Raw genomic sequence first — 12,796 nt, 5'->3', positions numbered from 1 at the left:
TAAAGCTTTTATGAGGGGTAAGTTGATCAGTATAGCATCCAGACGTAAAAAAGAACGTACACAGACTCAAACTAATCTGGAGTTTAAACTTAATAGACTTGTATGGGCACACCAAAAGAACCCATCTTTATACCTCCTAAAAGCCATTAAAGATGTGAAACAGCAGCTAAATATGATACTTACTAATAATACTGAGAAAGCCCTCCGCTGGACAAGTTCTTTTTATTATAGGTACGCTAACAAGCCTGACAGACTACTTGCCAGTCAACTAAAAGCGAGACAAAAAACTAACCAGGTTTTTCAGATCCGTACTAGGCCTGACCATGTCACTTCCCACCCAGATATTATTTATAAAACTTTCCATAAATATTATGAGCTTCTCTATACTCCACCAGGGGGGGATACTGTTCCTCAGATAGATGAATTTATGTCATCAACTAGACTACCTATTCTATCCCCAGAGGCGCAGTCTGAATTAAGCAAGCCAATTTCGACAGACGAGGTGACATTTGCCATTAAGTCCCTTAAACTTGGAAAAGCCCCAGGCCCCGACGGGTATACTGCTCTTTATTATAAAAAATTGGCTCCACTACTTATCCCTCACATTACTAACATATGCAACCAGCTTATGCAGGGAGCCTCACCCCCGGAAGAGTTTCTTAAAGCGTCCATTACGGTCATCCCCAAGCCTAATAAGGACCCTTTGCTCACAACTAACTTCAGACCAATTTCTCTACTGAATATTGACAACAAGCTCTTTACATCAATATTAGCTAACAGACTTAACAGGTCCATTCCAGACCTCATACATAGAGACCAAGTGGGATTCATCCCTGGAAGGGAAGCCCCTGACAACATAAGAAAAATATTGAACATAATACACTCATCTCAGAAGCAAAAGATCCCGCTTGCGCTCCTGGCACTGGATATTGAAAAGGCCTTTGACACAGTTACCTGGCCATACTTGTATAAGGTCCTTACAGTAATAGGTGTTAGGGGACCCTTTCTTAGGGCTATCCAAGCTCTCTACTCCAACCCTAAAGCCAATCTCAAACTCCCGACCACTCTATCCCAACCCATTCATATAGGGAGGGGAACGCGTCAAGGTTGTCCCCTATCCCCAGCACTTTTTGCCTTGGCCATCGAACCCTTAGCGGCCCGTATCAGAGCACACAAAGACATTACAGGCTTCTCGATTGGGGCCACTGAACACAAGTTGAGTCTGTTCGCTGATGACTTAATGTTATCAATTACTAACCCTATTATTTCCTTCCCTTCACTACTAAAACTGCTTGACTCTTTTTCCAAAGCATCGGGCCTAACAATAAACCACACCAAATCTGAACTAATGCTTTGTAATACACCAGAAACAACAAAAACCTTACTTTTACAAAAATTCCCTTTTCAGTGCAGACCAAGGCACGTCTCCTACCTGGGGGTCTCGATACCGAGCTCACTAGAAGAAACATATAAAATAAATTATCTACCAATGTATCGTAAGATTCGCCAGGATCTAGCGTCATGGCAGAAACTTCCAGTATCATGGGTGGGGAGGATTAACATAATTAGGATGGTTACGCTTCCAAGGTTATTGTACTTATTTAGAGCTCTCCCAGTACCCATCCCACTATCGGACCTGAGATCCCTTCAGGGAGACGTGCTTAGGTTTATATGGGCGAATAAACGTCCTCGAATTGCCAAATCAATTATGTGTAGGCACAAGTCAGTCGGGGGGCTTTCTGTCCCAGATATGTTGAAGTTAAAGCAGCCAGACTAGCACAAATGTTCTTAACCCACCTAGATCCAAAACTACATCCCCTGTGGATTGAAATGGAGGCCTCTAGTCTCTCTCCATATTCCTGGAGAGCTTTGATCTGGAATGTTGGTAGTATCCCGCGTACTATTAAGTCTACTTCACCATTAACATACTACTCATTACTCCTGTGGAGATCGGTTAGATTCAAGAGTAATCTTCAATCCAAACCCACCCCTCTAGCTCACTTACTAGGGAACCCGCAGTTCACCCCGGGTCTCCAACATCGCAACTTTTCATGGTGGATGAGCAATCAATTATGTATACTTCATAAATTCTTATCTAGAGGTAAATTGTTAACAATTGACAGCTTCAAGGAGATGCACTCCCCTCCACCCGAAGAGAATTTGCGTTTGAACCAAGTATTCTCCTTCTTGAAGTCATTGCAAATAGCGGATAGGAATATTTCATTCTCCCCATTTGAAAGATCAGTCACATATTCCCTTTATAGGCAGGGGCTATTATCTCGTATCTATGGCTTACTCTGTCAAAAACCCGATGAGGTTAAATTACCTTACATGAAGGCCTGGGAGGAGGACATGCAACTGGAATCCTCGTTCCCCAAATGGTATCAGAGATCGCAGACCCTTACAAAAGGATCATGGCAGGTTACACTAGCTGAAACCTCAATTAAAATACTCCACAGAACCTATATGGTTCCTACTAGACTCAATCGTATGTACCCAGAGGTTTCCCCAAATTGCTTTAGAGGTTGTGAAGAAGAGGGGTCTATGATCCACATTTGGTGGACTTGCCCAATTGTTAGAAGGCTATGGGCCCAAACAACTGCACTATTGTCTACAGTTTTACAATGTAATTACCCTACATCACTTCCCTTATGCTTATTGGGCGATAAACCACATTGGCTGACATTCGCCAAGTTTAAACTTTCCCAACACATATTGATGGCCACCAGGATCCACATAGCCTTTAAGTGGCGTACTGATGTACTTTGCTTCCAGATGGTCCTTGATAGGATTAACAAAATTCTTCAAGGTGAAAAATTATCTGCCATACGTACTGATACATTCTGTTCATTTGAAAGGGTTTGGGAGCCTTGGCTGTCCTCCTCCTATGCCCCAGATATACGCTATAGTATTTCTTTATAAACCCCCGTGTCAAACATTACTCAATGTATGGACCTTTATCTGTTACATGATGCCCTCAATAGGGCCTGATAGAACTTCATCTGCGATGAATATATCGAATCTTGAACAAACATGTATATGCCTTAAACATTAATTATTGTTTCTGTACTTTATTTAAAAGATTTTGTTTTGTATGTCTTTTTTTTGTTTAAATTTCTCAAAAACCAAATAAATGATTTTTGAAACTAAAAAAAAGTCTACACACCCCTGTTGAAATGTCAGGTTTCTGTGATGTAAAAAAATGAGACAAAGATAAATAATTTCAGAACTTTTTCCACCTTTAATGTGACCTATAAACTGTACCACTCAATTGAAAAACAAACTGAAATCTTTTAGGTAGAGGGAAGAAAAAATATAAAAATAAAATATGCTTGCTTAAGTGTGCACAAATCACTGACAAGCTAATAGTGGTATGCGTTCCACCATCAAAAATTAAATCACTGTAGATAGGAACGCTATGGGGATTAGATAAAACTAATACTTTATTAAATATACAAAAATGTGTGAGGAAAAGTAACCTACTAAATATATAAAATTCCAAGTGACCAAGATCTATCCACGGACCCTGAAACAGACCGAGGTATTACGTGGAGAACCACGGTCTGCGGTACCGCTCAGGTGTGGATACAGTCACTGGGAAATCCACTTAAGGTGCACTACAGAGGTTGCAGAACCACGACAACCAGGCTATAGTTATCTGTTCACAACCAGGTGTGTGCACCGAGGCACGGACAAGGTGCTCAGCTCAATCACCCAGTCTAGATGGCCCTGGACTAAATTAACAGACTAATCCATTGATAAACATCTACTCACTAGGGCAAGCCGCATAAACATAGAACACCTGTTCAGGTGTATGAACCAGATGCCTGATGCTGGCCCTGTGAGCACGAATCAAGGGACACTGACTAACTGGGTGTAAGCGAAAAGCTTGAGTGCACCTGTTCACATACTACAGGGGACTGGATTGACACAGACCATTTCTGTTGTGTGAACGCAAGTCAAGCATAATTTAAATACATTGGTTTGCCCCCACTGATAGCTCGACGCGTTCCGCCATATTTGGCTCGTCAGGAGCAAAAAAAATGTGGGTAGAAGGTCAAACAATCAAACCAGCTGCTAACCTCCGTGACAGAGGCTGCAGCTACCAGCATTGAGTGTGCACACCCTTAAACTAATACTTTGTTGAAGCACCTTTTGATTTTATTACAGCACTCCTTTTGGGTATGAGTCTATCAGCATGGCACATTTTGACTTGGCAAGATTTACCCACTCTTCTTTGCAAAAAAACACTCCAAATCTGTCAGATTGCAAGGACATCTCCTGTGCACAGCCCTCTTCAGATTACCCCACAGATTTTCAAACGGATTCAGGTCTGGGCTCCGGCTGGGCCATTCCAAAACTTTAATCTTCTTCTGGGGAAGCCATTCCTTTGTTGATTTGGATGTATGCTTTGGGTCGTTGTCATGCTGAAAGATGAAGTTCCTCTTCATGTTCAGCTTTCTAGCAGAAGCCTGAAGGTTTTGTGCCAATATTAACTGGTATTTGGAACTGTTCATAATTCCCTCTAGCTTAACTAAGGCCCCAGTTCCAGCTGAAGAAAAACAGCCCCAAAGCATGATGCTGCCACCACAATGCTTCACTGTGGGTATGGTGTTCTTTTGGTGATGTGCAGTGTTGTTTTTGCGCCAAACATATCTTTTGGAATTATGGCCAAAAAGTTCAACCTTGGTTTCATCAGACCATAACACCTTTTCCCACATGCTTTTGGGAGACTTCAGATGTGTTTTTGCAAAATGTAGCCTGGCTTGGATGTTTTTCTTCGTAAGAAAGGGCTTTCGTCTTGCTACTCTACCCCATAGCCTGGACATATGAAGAATACGGGAGATTGTTGTCACATGTACCACACAGCCAGTACCTGCCAGATATTCCTGCAGCTCCTTTAATGTTGCTGTTGGTAGCCTCCCAGACCAGTTTTCTTTTCGTCTTTTCAATTTTGAAGGGACGTCCAGTTCTTGGCAATGTCACTGTTGTGCCATATTTCTCGCCGATATTCATTGTGTTACACAGGAACCGTGGGTATAGCTATGTCCTCTAGGAGGTATTGACACTATTAAAAGCTGTTAGCTCCTCCCCTGGCAGCTATACCCCTCCAGCCTGGAGAGAGAGCTTCAGTTTTTTCTAGTGTCAATAGGAGGCAAGACCTCCCTGCTCTGCAGAGTAGCTCTTGAAGATTTATTTTAGCTTTTTAATTGTCCCCTTTTCCAGGTGGGAAACAGTGGTGGCCTAGCCTCCCTGTTCTCACGGGGGAGCACGCCAGCGTTGGTCTTCCGCGCTGCCTCCTCCCCCACAAGACGACAAGGTGGACCAGGGCAGCCTCGCTCCCCTGCATCCCGCCAGCTGAAGGGTCACCCGTCCAAGTCCCTCTTCCAGCTTCCTGCCACTACGATGCCAGTAGCTGAAGGGGTGACCCTGCTGGAAGAAGAGGAAGGGTGAAGATGGCGGCTGGACAGATAAGTAGATGCCCAACTCCCCGCCCTGGCTGTACTGTTCTCCTCCACCCACAACACAAGCATCACCTGGAAGAGGCACCGTGGCTCATAGCCCAGGACATGAGACTGGAGATAAGCATGAACGACCGGCGGGTTTTTTATCATGAGCGCCTTGTGCTGAGACACAGGCATCGGGTCGGGAGTGGGCGGAGCCTATTGGCGCTCGGACGGCGGGCGCGTTGAAGCGCAACTCCGGATAGTTAGGGCAGGAGGCGATTCTTCTCCCTCTGCATATGAACAGGCGGCAGCCTGTTTTCTGGCGCTGCCCTTACACAAGGGTTATTCCGGCAATGCGGGGGTTAATGGATGGCGCGAGCATCGCATCGGCTCTGAGAGGGGATGCAGGACCTGAGGGGGCGGGGCCTTCTCTTCCTGCCACAGCTCTCAGGCAAATCTCTCCGGACGTTCTCGGACGGCATCTCCTCGTCCTGGTTGGAACTGTTGCTCCTCTCCTCAGGTCACTGTATCCCTCCAGCCTCAGAGTATCTCCTGGATACATCATGTCTGATCCCTCTGGGGTTCTTCCGTGGCCAATAGCTGTCCTTTATGCCTGCGCTATATGTCAGGCAAAATTCCCTTGCGGGCAACAGGATTCTGTCTGCACTGCTGGTCAGATGCCCAAGCATGTCAGCCCATACCGCTGCTCCCCCTCTGGCATCTGAGTTACCCGATTGGGCCAGAACACTCTCTCAGGCGGTGGAAAGCCTTGCTTAAATCTCCCAATCCACCCTATCTATAGTGGGTCGCTTGGTTGAGAATCCACCACCAGCGCAGGCTGCACCTCCCTCAGATGCACTCTCCAGAGCTTCTTGCTCGGGTGACCACCCTAGGTCACTTCCCCCTGGTGATTCAGTCAGCGCACGGCATTCACAAAAGCGTCCCAGGGTAGACCACGTTTCTTCCTCTGATCCATCTCCCTCTCCACCCAGTGTATGGTCTCACTCAGGTTTTTCTTCTCCTGGGGACGTGCTGTCCAAAGGTGAGGTTGAGAATTCGGATTTGGATATGGAGCAGCCTTCTAAGTTGGCCTCCACTGTGGATAGCCTCATTGCTGCCATCCGCGACACCTTCCGGGTGCAGGACAATCTCTCCCCCACTGACCAACAGGAGGCATCCTTCTTCCGTCCAATTCAGGCCTCAAAGGTGTTTCCTCGCCATAATGATTTTTCGGCTGTGGTTTCCAAGGCTTGGGATCACCCAGACATGCGTTTTTCCGCCCCCAAAAAAACTGGACATCCTATATCCCTTTCCAGTGGATTGTGTTTCCACGTGGGCATCCCCTCCTAAGGTGGACCCACCAGTGGCACGGCTCGCCAAAAATACAGCTATTCCTATAGACAATGGATCCTGCCTTCAGTCAGCTGAAGATCGTCGGATGGAATCCTTGACGAAGTCCCTCTTTGCTGCTATAGGGTCAGCCCTTAGGCCCGTGTTCACCTCCGCTTGGGTGGCGAAGGCGATCTCTGAGTGGGCTAGCCAGCTGGACCAGGACTTGGTATCCGAGGTCCCTGGTCAGGATCTCCAATCCTTGGCGCAGCTGATCATCCAGGCGGGGAAGTTCCTCTGCGAGGCGTCCCTGGACACTGGCGCCCTCATTGCGTGCTCTTCGGCGCTTGCAGTCACCTTACGCCGCGAGCTTTGGCTGAAGGTGTGGGCAGCAGACGCAACTTCCAACCGTTCTTTAGTCAGACTTTCCTTTTGCCGCCGCCTGTCTTTTTGGTTCTCTGCTGGACTAAATTATTTCTGAGGCCACGGGTGGCAAGAGCTCCCATCTTCCACAGCCTAGAGGCAAGCGGGCCTCTCACGTTAGGGCCTGCCACATGAGTAACCCCTTTTGTCAATTCGCTAGTTTCCGCCCCACGACAAGCTCTTGTGCTGGGGGAGGCGGGTTTACTTCTCAAGATCGACGCAAGAAACCGTCCTTTCGGGCACAGCTCTCCTGGCGTCCCAGACCTCAGGTGGCTCGACCTCCTGCGGCTAAGCAGTCCTCAGCCTGAAGGTGCGCCCCCGCCCATTGTATCCTCGGGATACGTGATAGAGTTCCTGCCTCTTCCCCATGACAGGTTTTTTCAATCCAGTCTTCCTTGGGACCCCAAGTGGGCGGCCGCCTTCTCCCAGGCCATTCAGTCCCTTCTGGATCGGGGAGTCATCGCTCCTGTTTCCCCAGCAGAAAGGCTCAAGGGGTTCTAGTCGAACCTTTTTGTGGTCCCCAAAAAGGAGGGCTCGGTGCGCCCAATCCTGGACCTCAAACTACTAAACCAGTTCCTCCGTCTTAAGCGGTTTCGGATGGAATCCCTTCGTTCCGTAATTGCTTCTCTGGAGCAAGGGGAATTCCTTTCGGCCGTAGATATCCAGGACGCATACCTCCACGTTCCCATCGTGTGGAGTCACCAGCGCTTCCTGAGGTTTGAGACTATCATTACCAGTTTGTCGCCCTCCCGTTCGGCCTGGCAACTGCACCTCGGGTCTTCACAAAAATCCTGGCCCCTCTTCTTGCCCTGCTCCATTCCAGAGGCATCTTCCTTATGCCTTATCTGGATGACATCCTCATCAAGGCCCCCTCCTTTGCTCAGGCGTCGAGCAGTGTACGGATCACACTGGTAGACCTTGCTCGCTTCGGGTGGTTGGTCAACCAGCAGAAGTCATCTCTGACCCCTCGAGACAATTGGTCTTTCTGGGTATGCTTCTGGACACGGATGCGGCACAGATTCGCCTTCCTCCGGACAAGCGACTGGCCTTGCACCGCTCCGTGAGGGTTCTTCTCGACTGCAGACTTCTGTCCATTCGACTCTGCATGGTCGCCTGTTTAGAGGCGATTCCCTTTGCCCAGTTCCACTCTCACACGTTCCAGAGAGCGATCCTGTCCTGAGACAAATCTTCAGAGAGCTTGGACTATCCCATCCGCCTCTTTCCTCAGGTGAGGTCGTCCCTTTGTTGGTGGCTGTCGGTTTCAGTTCTGGGAAGGTCTTTCCTTCCGATCTCCTGGACTGTTGTTACCACCGATACCAGTCTGCTGGGTTGGGGAGGAGTGCTCTCTCCCAGGACAGTCCAAGGCACATGGTCTCGGTCGGAGTCAAAGCTCCCGATCAATGTCCTGGAGCTCAGGGTGATTCTTCTATCCCTCCGGCACTGGACCCATCTCCCGAGGGGTCGCCCCGTCAGAGTCCAGTCGGACAACCCTACTGCGATCTACATCCCGGGTGTGGAGAACTGGACTGTGGACTTCCTCAGCAGGACCACGATAGATCCGGGCGAGTGGTCCCTCCACCCGGAGGTATTTGAGGCGATCTGTCTACGTTGGGGTCGCCCAGACGTGGACTTGATGGCCTCAAGGCTCAATCGGAAACTTCCCACCTTCCTCTCCCGCGCAAGGGATCCGGAAGCTTGCGGCGTCAACGCCCTGATCTCCCCCTGGCAGGGGTTCTGCCTCCTTTACGTGTTTCCCCCCTTCCCCCTCCTGCCCAGGGTTCTACGGAAAATCAGGATAAAGGGCATTCAGACGATCCTCGTCGCCCCAGATTGGCCCCGTCGCACGTGGTACGCCGACCTTGTTCAACTTCTGGGAGACGTTCCTTGGTCACTGCCACTCAAAGACGACCTGCTTTCGCAGGGACCTGTCTTCTATCAGCATTTAAGGTCTCTTCGTTTGACGGCGTGGCCTTTGAAACCGCCATTCTAAAGCTAAGAGGTTTTTTGGCGGATGTTATACGCACTATGATTAAGGCTAGGAAGCCTGCTTCATCCAGGATCTATTACAGGACCTGGAGGTCCTTCCTGGGTTTCTGTGAAAGTCGAAACATTCCTCCTTTTCATTTTTCTCTTACCACGGTCCTGTCCTTTCTTCAATCAGGGTTGGACCTTGGTCTGGCCCTTAGCTCTTTGAAGGGTCAGGTCATGGCGCTTTCCATCTTTTTCCAGTGCCCCGTGGCACATGCAGTTCCTCGGTACCGTCCTCCTTTACCGCCTTGGGACCTGAATTTAGTCCTCTTAGCGCTCCAGGCTTCCTCCTTTGAGCCCCTGCGGGAGATTTCTCTCAGACTCCTCTCCTGGAAGGTAGTTTTCCTTGTAGCCATCACTTCCATCAGACGGGTGTCTGAGTTGGCGGTGCTCTCTTGTCGAGAACCCTTCTTGGTTCTTCATAAGGATAAAGCGGTTCTCTGGCCTGTTCCTTCCTTTCTTCCGAAGGTGGTCACCGACTTTTATATCAACAAGGAAATTGTCCTTCCCTCACTGTGTCCCTCTCCTTCATACACTAAGGAAAAGGAGTTGCACCATTTGGATGTTGTCAGAGCTCTGAAGATCTATTTAGCAGCCTCTGCTCCCTTCCGCCATACGGACTCCCTTTTTGTCCTTCGGGAAGGTCCTCGGAAGGGATTGGCGGCCTCCAATGTGGCAATCGCACGTTGGATTCGGGCTGCAATTGGGGCGGCTTACTGCGCCCGGGTAAGGGTTCCGCCCTTAGGTGTCACAGCTCACTCCACCAGAGCGGTGGGTGCATCTTGGGCATTGAGGAATCGCGCTTCGGCTGCTCAGTTGTGTAACGCGGCTACTTGGTCCTCCTTACATACATTCACAAAATTTTACCAGGTGCATACTTATGCATCGGCAGACGCTGCCTTAGGCCACTTGGTCTTGCAGGCGGCAGTTTCTTAGATGCCTGCAGGGACGCTTGCTTCCATGGGTGTGGTTTTTTCCCCTCCCTGTGGACTGCTTTTGGATGTCCCACGGTTCCTGTGTCCCCCAATGAATATGGGTAAGAAAAGGAGATTTTTGTATAACATACCAGTAAAATCTCTTTCTCGTTCTTCATTGGGGGACACAGCACCCACCCAGTATTGTTGTTCAACCACAGTTGTGGCTCTTGCTGGTTAGAACCTTGTTGGGTTTTTGGCATGGTTGGTGTTCCACGTTTTTTCTCGATTGGCTTGCTTCTCCTACTGCTTGTACACAAACTGAAGCTCTCTCTCTAGGCTAGAGGGGGTATAGCTGCCAGGGGAGGAGCTAACAGCTTTATCTAGTGGACATGGCTATACCCACGGTTCCTGTGTCCTGCAATGAAGAGCGAGAAAGAGATTTTACTGGTAAGTTATACAAAAATCTCCTTTTTCTCCACTTGATGACTGTCTTCATTGTGTTCCATGGTATATCTAATGCCTTAGAAATTCTTTTGTACCATTCTCTTGACGGATACCTTTTCACAATGAGATCCCTCTGATGCTTTGGGAGCTCTCTGTGGACCATGGCTTTTGCTGTGGGATGCGACTAAGAAAATTTCAGGAAAGACCAACTAGAGCAGCTGAACTTTATTTGGGGTTAATCAGAGGCACTTTAAATGATGGCAGGTGTATGCTGACTCCTATTTAACATGATTTTGAATGTGACTGCTTAATTCTGAACACAACTACATCCCCTAGTTATAAGAGGGTGTGCACACTTATGCAACCACATTATTTTAGTTTTTTTTTGTTCCGTCCACCTAAAAGATTTCAGTTTGTTTTTCAATTGAGTGGTACTGTTTATAGGTCACATTAAGGCTACTTTCACACCTGCGTTAGGTGCGGATCCGTCTGGTATCTGCACAGACGGATCCGCACCTATAATGCAAACGCTTAGATCCGTTCAGAACGGATCCGTTTGCATTACCATGAACAAAAAAAAAATAAAAAATTTTTTTTTATTTTTTTTGTTCATGATAATGCAAACGGATCCGTTTTGACTTTACATTGAAAGTCAATGGGGGACGGATCCGTTTGAAAATTGAGCCATACTGTGTCAACTTCAAACGGATCCGTCCCCATTGACTTACATTGTAAGTCTGGACGGATCAGTTTGCCTCCGTACGGCCAGGCGGACACCCGAACGCTGCAAGCTGCGTTCAGGTGTCCGCCTGCTGAGCGGAGCGGAGGACAAACGGTGCCAGACTGATGCATTCTGAGCGGATCCGCATCCACTCAGAATGCATTAGGGCTGGACGGATCCGTTCGGGCCGCTTGTGAGAGCCTTCAAACGGAACTCACAAGCGGAGCCCCGAACGCTAGTGTGAAAGTAGCCTAAAAGTAGAAAAAGTTCTGAAATGATTTATCTTTGTCTCTTTTTTTACATCATAGAAATCTGACACTTTAACAGGGGTGTGTAGACTTTTTATATTCACTGTATAGGAATATTAGGACTAGTTAACATCCGCATTGAGCATTCCACTGTTCTGATCTTTCAGAAGAACACAAAAATATGGATCCATTAAACAACAAATACAGATACAATATATATATATCCCTCATTAACTTTCATGTAAAAAACAAAAACTGAATGCTCCATTTTACCAAAACTAGCAGCAAATGACAGTGCAGACAGGACCAATTCCAACAAAACAGACATTCTGATTAGGGATCGACCAATATTGATAACGATATTCTGTGAACTTTCAGGCCGATAACTTATACCAATATTCTGTGCACTTTCATTTTAGAAAACAAAAAAAACCTAAAAACTAACCTTATAGAAGCAGTACAGATTAAGGAACAGCACGCAATAAATATGTGCAATCGAGGGGGGAGTAAAATAAATATATATAACAATAAAAGCTTGTGAGTTATATAAGGAGTGTATGATGTAGTATATGAGCTGAGATATAATATATAACACACTGTATATGTATAATATTATGAGGTATATAAATATATACCTCACATATACAGTGTTTTAAACCTTATACTACATCATACACACCTCATAATTAGTGTTGAGCGAACTTGTGTTTTAAGTTCGGCGTCTAAAGTTCGGGTTATCGAAGTATCCCGTTATGGATTCTAAATTCCGTTATGGATACTTCGATAACCCGAACTTTAGACGCCGAACTTAAAACACAAGTTCGCTCAATACTACTCATAATATTACACATATACAGTGTATTTTTTAAAGAAATTCTTTTATTTTTCGAAGACAAATCACAGTACATAAATAGAAGATACGTACATTATAAAACAGAAAAAACATAATTAGTCTTACCGGTAATTCAGTTTCCTTGAATCCACCATGACGGCCACAATGAGAGATTGACCTTTGACCTCTGTAGGGGCAGGAACACACAGAGAGAGTTTAAATTCCCCACACCCCCTCAGTGTTTAAAAAATTACCAAGGTAGGTGAACAGAAAAAATAGGATATTACTTCATACCCCAGAATAAAAGGGTTCTTCCCTTACCCTCTTAATCTCTTTTCCCTTTTTTTTTTTGAATCAAATCATTTTTTATTAAACAATTATAATAATCATTTCTGAAAGTACATTGT

The sequence above is a fragment of the Bufo bufo genome, chromosome 2 (assembly GCF_905171765.1).
Source record: "Bufo bufo chromosome 2, aBufBuf1.1, whole genome shotgun sequence".
Taxonomy (NCBI): domain Eukaryota; kingdom Metazoa; phylum Chordata; class Amphibia; order Anura; family Bufonidae; genus Bufo; species Bufo bufo.
Note: the sequence above shows the minus strand (reverse complement) of the source record.